We start from the raw sequence: 10,665 nt of genomic DNA, 5'->3' as shown, positions 1-10,665 counted from the left end.
ACCCATAAGACGCTGGTTGGATGTGTTGATCGGGAGATCGAGGGCACGCTTGTACATCTTTCTGAGAATTACTTCGAGAGCGTTCTCATCAAATCTGCGCAGGTGGAGGTAAGGAGTCGAGTAGAGTACTCGACTGGTCACGAATGCATGCGCCAGCCGCAAAGCGTCTGTGCACCGTAACCCCCCGCGTTTGTTGGAAACCCGGCGCACCATCCGGCCCACCTGGTCCCCCACCTTGCGCAGTTTTGCTAGTGTTGTATCAGCCCGTCGATGTTTGTGGATAAGGAGACCAAGTACTCTAATCTCATCGTGTTCGGGTATTGGGCCGCTGGCCAGGGATAGTTCCATTTTTGTGGTGCACTTAGGCGACGGGCAAATGTGCACAAATTCGGATTTGGACGGTGAGCATTGAAGGCCGCAGCGGCGGGCGTAAGCCTCTACGATCTGCGCCGCTTGCTGCAGGTTGGCCTCAATGTCTCCAACCGATCCGTGTTTGGCCCAGATGGTTATGTCGTCGGCGTACAGCGCGTGCTGGATGCCTTCGACCGTCGCCAACTGAGCCGGGAGTTTCATCATGGCCAGATTGAAAAGTAATGGCGAGAGGACCGCGCCCTGTGGGGTGCCTCTCGTTCCCAGTTTATATGGGCCGTGTTCTTCGTCTTGTATTCGGATGAAAGATTGCCGATCTGAGAGAAATTGCTTGATGTACTGAAATGTGTTATGTCCACAGTTCGTCTGGGAGAGATGTTGCAGTATGATTTCGTGTGTGACATTGTCTAAAGCCCCCTTCAAGTCAAGGGCGAGTACTGCCTTATCGTTGAAGGGATATTCGACAGGGTTGAGAATTTCTCGATCGAGTTGAAGCAGAACATCCTGAGCGGACCTTTGCGGGCGGAAACCGAACATGGTGTCTGCGAATGTATTTTTATTTTCCAGAAACCCAGACAGCCTGTCCCACACCATGGTCTCCATCAGCTTTCCCGCACAAGACGTGAGGGAGATGGGGCGGAGGTTGTCTGTGTTTATGGCTTTGCCGGCTTTCGGAATGAAAGTTACCAGGGCGGTCTTCCATTCAATTGGTAGAGGTGCCTCACCAAGCCAGATCGAGTTGATGAAAGTGAGGAGGGTTTCGTAGGCGGGGTCGGGAAGATTGGCAAGCAGTTTCACAGTTATCTTGTCCCGGCCCGGTGCTGTTCCTCGTTTCATTTTAGCCAGGGCCGCCTTCAGATCATGCAACTGGAACGGTTGATCCAGATCCGCGTTCTCTGAACCTGCATACGAGTACGCGGGTCCTCCGGGGTCCTGCTTAGTGCAAAGATACTGGTCGCGCAGTTTGCATGCTAATTTTGATGTATTTCCATCGAAGCTATGAATTGCTCGTTGGAGATGTTTTTGTGTCTCGGCGCGAGTTTGAGTCGGGTCAATTAGGGCACGGAAAAGGCGCCACGTGCTCCGGCTCGACATTTGTCTGGCCGCCGTGTTGCAGCGGTCTACCCAGTTTGAGTCGGCGAGTTGGGCCGCGTACTCTGCCGCTCGCTGAGTGAGCTCGGCGATACGAATTTTGAGCTTTCTGTTATGTTTTTGGCGTCGCCATCTGCGGACGAGGCTGTGCCGCGCTTCCCAAAGGTGCAGAAGGTGGTTGTCCACCTCTGGAGTGGCCTCCGAGAGCAGAATTTGTGTTTCCACCGAATGAAGATGTGTAACCAATCCTTGTGCCCACGCGTGGTATCCTTGTTCGTGGATAGAGGCCGAATTGATGTAGCTTTGCCGAAACTTATTCCAGTCGGGTAGCCGAGCTTGTGCGTGGGGTATTGCCAATGGTTTAGTTCTTACAGTGGTATTGATAAGGCAGTGGTCACTACCGAGGGTTTCCTCGGTGTTGATCCATTCTGCGTGTACAATGTTTTTGGTAAAGGTGAGATCCGGGCATGTATCCCGGGTCACTGAATTACCCATCCGTGTTGGATATGCAGGGTCAGTGTGAAGAGTCAGGCCCAGTGTGGACGCGAGTTCCGCTAGCTTGCGTCCCCGCTTCTCTTCACGCACGTATCCCCAGAGTGTACTGTGGGCGTTGAAATCACCCACAATCACCAAGGAGTCCCTGCCCGCAGCCTTTAGAGCGCGGCTAAAGAGTGCTGCGAACGTTACATTTTTGAGTCTGGGGGAGCAGTAGATGTTGAGTACTTGGAGTGGCGCATCTTGTTTCTTGAGCGGAAGAAGTGTAACCATCACGTAGAACTAGAGTAGCCGTATAATTTTTATGCACGCAGACGCAGGAAGTGGGGTCCTGCTGAAAGGTGATGTAATTTGTGAGGGTGACGCCACTCCCTGGCTCCTGGAGGGCAACCACCGCGGGAAGAGAGTCGAAAGTTGAAAGGTAAAGTCGGAGATCCGCCCTCTTTGCGCGGGAACGGAAGCCCCGACAGTTCCATTGGACAATTTGGGCTTGGGCGGCCGAATTGGTTTTTGGGGAGCGCTTGATCTTAGGGCTGCTCGCCATGGTCATTTAGGCTGAGGAGGGGTTGTATTGACGCTGCTCCGGAGCCAACACTCGCGGGAAGGGGGGCATCCTCCATACCGGAGAGCGAGCAGTTGTCGTCATCGTCTACCTCAGGGGTGCGTCTAGAAGTTTTGTTAGGACGGCCGGGTAAGGGACCGCCGGGCCTGCGCGAGGAGCGTAAGGAATGCGCAATTTGTTTGGCAATCATCGCGGGGATTGTCTCTTGCAATTTGGAGATGGCGTTGACCATCATTGAAATTTGATTTTCTATGGCAATGAATCGTGCCTCCGTGGCCCCGAATCGGGCCTCGAATGCTGCCTCCAAGCTTGTTACCGCCTTTGGCACCACGAGCTCACTCTCCATTACCTCAGCCGCGGGAGGCGAGGGCGGAGAAGACTGGTTAATTTTGGATTCCGATTCGTTAATTTTCTTAAGCAGCATCTCGTTTTGGGCCCTGAGTGCTGCTATTTGATCTTGCTCGGCGCTACGCGCCCTTGGGAGGGGAGTGGAAAGGGGGGAGAGAGAAGCAGCCCCACCCGAACCGCTCACCTGGTGTCCGTTTTTGACTGCTTTGACCCAGGCCCTGGTATCACCGCGCGTTTCCGTCGTTTGTTTCGCCAGTCCGCCGTGTGGTGGCGACACCTTCGATGGTCGTTTTTCAGCACCTCCTGTAGGTGGGTTCTCGGTTTTGGAGATTTCCTGGCGAGGCTGATCGCCGGGAGGCCCAACATGGCGGCGTTTCTTCTTGGGCGCCACTTCTACTTTTTTTTTATCTTGGGTGTGCGGAATTTTGCCGCACAGTCGCGAGTGTGGTGACATGGGGGCCACCGCACACAGAACACCGCGGAACACAGTTGTGAGGAGCCCGCACCCCCTCCACTAGCGGAGCTTGGAATCCGCAGAGTCCACAGATGTCAGACTGCAAGTTTGGACATGCATCCGCGCGATGCCCGACGGCCCCACACTGGCCGCACGCAGGAATAGTTTTGTAATAGGTTCGCACAGAGACGACCATGTTGTCATAGTGCACGTAACGGGGCTTCTCTTTACCCGCGAAAGTGATGCGTGCCTTGTTGGATGTTCCGAATTTCCGGATTTCCAGGATGGTGCCGGCGCGCCAGCACACTCGGTCTTGGAGAGTTTCTGTGGTGTCCGAGTTACGGACCACGATCACGCCGTGGCATATGTTTCCGCCGTCTTGTCTCAGGTAACCCCGAAGCGGGATCGACCCCTTCTCGGTGTTTACTGCGAAGTCCCCGATGAGCAGGTCGGCCGCCTCGATGTCCGGGGTATGCACAATGATGATGTTTTGTTCTCGTGAGGGTAGAACGGAGACGGAGCTGGCCCGTTTCAGCCCGAGGTACGCCGAAATGGCAGTGCCGTAGCCAGTTTCCGTGAACGCCTCGTGAAGAGAAACACTTTCTCTGGGCTTTATGACTATAACGTAGTCTTCGGGAGCCGGTTTGGGCATTGGACGCGGCTTCCACTTCGAGAACGCCTTGTCCTTGCTTCCCGTGGCGCGCGTCGCTGGAGCGTTCATGTTTCCGGCCGACGAAATGGCGGCCGGGGCGGCGCCGAACGCCGCCATCTGGGCTTTGTCTTGGGAGCGGCGTGCAGCCGCTTGAAGTAAAGCTTGACTCCGAATTTTCGGGATCACCGTCGAATTTGTATCTCCGGTGGCGGGTACCGAGGTCCACAACATTGCCTCAGGGTCGTAACCGCGTATTTGATCCGCGGAAGTCGCCATTTTTTCCTCGGAGGGCCGATTCCGCCAGGCCAGGCGTCGGCGACGCCGTTAGGCTTAACGACGGCGCCAACGTGGTCGGTCGAAAAATGGCCGTAGATTTGAAGAAAATCGGCCTACCTGGACGACTTTTGTATCCAGTTGTTCCGCTTGATTTTTCGGATCGATCGATGCCAGTTTTGCCGGGGTAGGATGATTTGGGACGCGGCCCCAGCCGTAAATTGGCGGAGCCGAAACACACGCGTCTGCTCTCGTCGCGCGCTCGCAGCGCCCCCAGCGTAGGAGGAAAGAAAGTATTTATTTACAATGAAATGATTTGGCGAAGAGAGGTCATATGGTTGTGGAGATGGGTGGCAGACCCTATTCCGGGATGCCATTCGCCACCGCCGCTGCTCGCGCGTTCTGGACCAGGGCACGCTGGGCCTCCAGCTCCAAGATGGACAGGGCCAACGTTTGTTCTAGTAACGTTGGACAGGGCCGCGTATTTGGGTTTGCTCGGTACGGTGGCTCTGCAAGGGACAAAACGACAGAAGAGACGAAGAAAGCGGGCTGTTCCGACTAGCATCTACCGCCCCCAACGAGCCGAGCAGCCTAGCGATTAGAGGCGCATGCTTTTTCAAAGGGCGTCATGTTGGACGCGGCACTAGCTTGAGAAAGCCCATACTACTACTACTACTACTACTACTACTACTACTAATACTACTACTATACTACTAGTAATACTATTATTATTATTTTTATTATTATTAGTAGTAGTAGTAGTAGTAGTAGTAGTAGTAGTAGTAGTAGTAGTAGTATTAGTATTAGTAGTAGTAGTAGTAGTAGTAGTAGTAGTAGTAGTAGTATAGAGGAAGACTCGTGTTGGCACTAAATTGTCTGTAGGTAACGGCCAAATTAAGTGGCTAAATATTATCTTCACAGTTTTAATTATTACTGATAATAATATTAGTTGGTTCACAGGAAGAGAAAGGCGCAGTATCTGTCACACTTGTGTCTGTGGACACCAAGGGATGAATTGTCCACAGACACAAGTGTGACAGATACTGCGCCTTTCCCTTCGTGTGAACCAATTATTATTATTACTATTAATTAAAACTGTGAAGATACTATTTAGCCAGTTAATTCGGCCGTTAACTAGACAATTCAGTACCAACTTCGTGAAACGAGTCTTCCTCTATACTACTACTACTACTAATGATAATAATAATAATATTAATATTAATAACACTAATTAGCAGAGAAATATTATTATTATTATTATTATTATTATTATTATTATTATTATTATTATTATTATTATTATTATTATTATTATTATTATTATTATTATTATTATTATTATTTAGTAGTAGCAGTGGTGGTAGTAGTAGTAGTAGTAGTAGTAGTAGTAGTATTATAGGCTCTCTCAAGCTAGTACCGCGTCCAACGTGACGCCCATTGAAAAAGCATGCGCCGCTAATCGCTAGGCTGCTCGGCTCCTGGGGGCGGTAGATGCTAGTCGGAACAGCCCGTTTTCTTCGTCTCTTCTGTTGCTTTGTCCCTTGCGGAGCCACCGTACCGAGCAAACCCAAATACGCGACAGGGCCCCCTCCCAACCCTCCCTAGTTGGCTGTGTTATAACTTTAATATTTGTATTTTGCTGGCAGGCCCACAACCTGTGGTATTGGGAAGCATACTGCCCGCAAAATTGGCACCTACCCGTGAATGTCGGGTCCCCATGTTTTAGTATGGCGGGATTTAGATAACAACCGTGAACATTTAGCTTCAATGGTAAATTAGTTTGTGAAAGGATAGGCGCAGTATCTGTGAAGGTGACGAAGTTGAAAACCAGCGCTACGCTAAGTCTCGAACCTGTCGTAGTGAAGCTTCTCCTTCAAAACAAAGCTGTGAAATTTATTTACAATTCTATTGACCGCAGCTCTATCGCTGGCCTAAGAAAATGTGGCTGACTCGCTGTTTCTCATAGCACCATATTTGTCGCTGGAATATTTTTTTTTCTAGTCGAGAAATGCGCATTACCACAATTGCACCTCATCCAAATAGTTTTTTTAATCGTTATGCTACCTGCATGCGACATTCACTTTCTGTGAAAACATTGTTAGTTAAACTAGCAGACCTAAATCTGCCAAATTTCCTTATAACCAATTCTGAATTGAGAACTGTTTTTGGTCAAGTATATAGCAACTCTGTTCTTGCTCATCCTTTAAGGTTCATTCACACTATAATCATTATCAGTACGCAATGTAGTTTTTTTTTGTTGTTGTTGTTGGTGACCCCTTGTTCACTCTATTTTTACTCTCTTTTCGCGCTATTTTGTGTAAATATATATGCCCACATTTCATGTCTCGCGGTGTTTATAAATAAGGTCAATAAATAAATCAAACGCAGCCGCCGTGGTCGGGTTCGAACCCGGGAACTCCGGCACAGTAGTCGGGCGTCGGAGTTCCCGGGTTCGAACCCGACCACGGCGGCTGCGTTTCGATGGAGGCGAAACGAAGAGGCGTCGTGTGCTGTGCGATGTCAGCGCACGTTAAAGATCCCCAGGTGGTCGAAATTACTCCGTAGCCCTCCACTACGGCTCCTCTTTCTCTCTTTCCACTTTCATTCCCACCTTCCTCCCTTCCCTTATGGCGCGGTTCGGGTGTCCACAGAGCAAGTGTGACAGTTACTGCGCCTTTCCCTTCCTGTGAACCAATTTATTATTATTTACTGCGAAGGTTGGTATTTTCGACACAGTCTCATTCAGAGCCCTGTGGAGCTCTGGCACTGTCGCCTAGGCCGAAGGTTCTCGATACACATCGAACGATGCCTATCACAGGGACGAAAAAGAAACACAAGATAGGACACTGCACTTGAAGTCTAATAAATAATATTAATCTAATAATTGTTATCTAATAATTTTTAACAGTTATGGGAGCCTCAAATTTATTTCCTGAGTACCTTCACACATTTCTGAATGCATTCTGAAAGTTGTTAACGATTATTAGTTTCGTGTGATACCTACACGTCTCGTGTAGCTATCACGCTTTCATGCCTAAGTTCCATATTTGCAGGTTGACATTTACAACGAGCCGCTACTCCGTCTTGAAGCGCCTATAAATGGCAAAGCTCCAGCGAAACAATGCATGAGTACGGCATTGGTCTGGTGCTTCAATTACTTCAATAAACCAATTTTAGAAAATCTCCATAATGGCACTCCGGCTTGTTAAATCAGCATGGCGGATTAATGATGTTAGGCTTTTATTTTTCAACACCGACCCGATACGCTTGAGCCCCTGACTCTTATGCCCTGCTCATAGGAGCTGGAAGCAATGCTTGTGAGGTCATTGCGCCTGGTTCTTTCGAGTGCGCAGAGCAGCGTTAATATTGCGCGCGGCACTACCGCACCTCTGAATATCAAAGCGTATTCGTCACCCGGCAGATGCATCACGAGACACAGACGCGCTCGTTAGCATGATAAGGAAGGTTGACGGTCTCTCTCTTCTTCTCCCTCGAAGAGCGACAGTCGCTGCATCGAGCCGAAACGTCGCACGCACTCGACCACGACGACAGACGCGAGCGTCCGACGCGCGCATTCCGATGTCGCTGCACGTTGCGTGCTACGTAACTTGAATAGACCCTCTTTGCTTCGGTGCCTCACAAAGGATCGACCGGGTGCCGCGGAAAATGAGTAGTGTTTCTCGAGTTCACGAGTTACCCGAGGCAAACGTTGACATTCTCTCTCCCACCACATGCCTCACGACGATGCCGGTGGTCGCAAACTTTGGTCAGAGCAACTTCAAGCCGGCAACGTGGACCTCCGAATAAGGTGCGTTCGTTATGTTTTCTCCTTGATGCCTATTGCTGTCATAAATACCGTCTGAGTTCTCCATAATGTTACTGCATATTGCTTCGCTCCCGTACCAAGTAAATGTTGTATATTTTGAGTTACTTCTTGTACGCCTGTCGATGCTTGATACGATTTTTGTGACCGAGGCCTTACAGGGGTCAACCTCGATTTTTGCAAGCTTTCTGACATCCAGTTTCAAAGCACAATCGCACTAGAGAAACGATAGCACAAAACGCTATCGGAAGCTGCATACATCAGCTCTGTCACTACTTAAATTGGCTACCGAATTCCTAGAAACCTTAACCCTAAATCAGTACTTTTGGTATCTCTAACCTAAAGTTTTCTGATTTCGTCTCGCAAGATTCTCAAAAACTTTTTGGATCATGATTTTTCTTTTTTATGGACAGAAAACTGCGAAAATTCATCCTCTGAATTCGGAAACTCCTGCGTACACCTTGGATACACGATTATCACTGGATTGACTAATTAGTAAAAACATTTTCAATCATTTATTCATCCTTCATCTCATACCCTACTGATGCCCTGTGGCAACAAATATCGTAATAAAAATAAAAGCGTTTTCAGAACAAGCATTAGTATTAATAAATATGCGCCAGAAAAATGAAATCACCCGCATGCTTTTCTGCACTCCTGGACGGTTCGTGTACGTCGGTAATATTGTACTCATTAACTAATATAAACAGCTCTAACCGCAGGGGTAGGTAGAAATTATCACAGTTGCACTCTCGCTTGGCTCGTGACCGCTGGCTGGTTTTGAACTGCTGGCAAAATTCATTACTTGGCGATGCGTCTAGACTGGTGCAGAAGGCAACGATTCTTCAAAATTGAGCTTGCAATACGTTTCCACTTCGTATTTTGCAAGAACAGGAATGCCTGGTTATGATAGTGTCTTCTAAAATGCTCGTTAACATACGTCTTGTGCCCTCGGAGTTGAAAACGCTAATGTATTCGATCAAACCGGCGTTTGCCTTTTTTTTTTCCTTTTGTGATTTTCATGTACCGATTTACAATAGAATGCATACGGAATTTATTATGAAATGAACATGATAATATACGAAACAACTATTGAGAACAGGGAAGCGTCAAGGAAGGGAGAGTCTAGGAAACAAAGTTCATAAACAATGTCGGCTGGACAGCAGCAGGAAACGAGGAAGGCACCAGGACTGATATTTTCTCCTTTCTTCCGACACAGAGCTCCGCCCCTCACGACTGACTAGTGTTCAATGAGAAGTTTACCAGCCAGGGACGTTCAGAATGAGACATCATCTGACCTATTTCCTTAAAGGTACGTCATTTTCAACTGTCTGTAAATGCACACTACTTGTCCCATACCTCATTCCTTCATTGTTTTTTGACATTAGCTTTAATTTCTTTGCTTCCGTATCGTGTCCTTATCTGTGGCCCACGTTTTGCCTATTATTTCTATTATGTATATGTTAAATTAGTTACTGTCCTGTCTTCTCTGTCTTCTCCAGCTCGCCACGAATGATCAGCAGAATGCGCCGTCATAGCAAACATTTCCTTATTATTTGTGTTTATGTGACGATGTTGGCAGCAGTTAGACAGCGGCGTATTAGCGATAGCGAAACCTCCGCTTGGCCTGTGTATTAAACTCTGCCGCTATGGATCAGCGAAAACTTGGAGTTTACCTTAAGCTCGCGCAACTCGTAAGCACAATAAAGTAATTTGCGTAAGTCATGTGGAATCCTATTCAACTGACATGCGCGATAGCATCGCGCAGCAAAATAACTGAAACATGCGACAATGAAAATACGGATATATCTCATAACAAACTTGAAACCTTTTTCAGTAGGCACATTTCAACCGCAATAGCGCTTCCTAGCCGAGAAGGAAGCGATCATAGCAGAAATTCAATGGATCGCCCACGTGATTAGCACATAATAAAAAAAAAACCAGGAAGCGGAACACATTCAGTTGCCAAAAAGAAACTGAGGGCTAGCCAGCCGACATCGGCAGGCCGTTTGGCACTAGCCTACAATGGGTTGAATGAAAGACAATCATAGAGCTGACGAACGGCGGGGTGAGTTTCGGTGCCGGAGCACTCGAGTTTGCTCGGGGCAACAGCCGTCGTATTTGATGCAGCAGAGCTTATAGAGGCGGCAAAAGAAGCAGCGGTTACCTGTTAATCCTAACCCCCTATCATATGGGCTTCCCCGTGGTGCCCAGTTTCACATACATAGGGGCGCCCACGGGCTACGTACTCACCGCACATGTGATTTCCAATTGGCTATAGATTGCAAAGCCCAGGCACCATGACCTCGCAGTTGAGTCATAACCCACCAAGATTACAATGAAAACAACATGGCTGCACTTCTATGCAGAAAATGCAACATGGACGCCCATTTAATGGTGGATGCAACGCATGTTGTGGGGGCTGCCCTGGCTACCCCGACATCAGAAAAAGACACCTTCCAGGCCATGTCATCCCATTCAGTGATTGGACAACTCTGATCAACGACGACTCTCGGGCTCTACTCACGCTGCTATCCCTCTATGAATTTGCACTTGAGGCAGGCATTGATGCCGAAATGTTACCTCCATGACCCTAA

General features: G+C 48.6%; 1 pseudogene; it reads right to left on the bottom strand.

Annotated features, from left to right (window-relative positions):
* Nucleotides 1-2,483: 2,483 nt before the first annotated feature.
* LOC146199922 (uncharacterized) lies at nt 2,484-4,481 on the bottom strand (annotated as a pseudogene).
* Nucleotides 4,482-10,665: the final 6,184 nt, after the last annotated feature.

This window comes from Amblyomma maculatum, chromosome 2, assembly GCF_055883805.1.
Source record: "Amblyomma maculatum isolate TAMU_Amacu chromosome 2, ASM5588380v1, whole genome shotgun sequence".
NCBI classification, from domain to species: domain Eukaryota; kingdom Metazoa; phylum Arthropoda; class Arachnida; order Ixodida; family Ixodidae; genus Amblyomma; species Amblyomma maculatum.
Note: the sequence above shows the minus strand (reverse complement) of the source record. Positions and strands in the feature narration are given on the sequence as shown.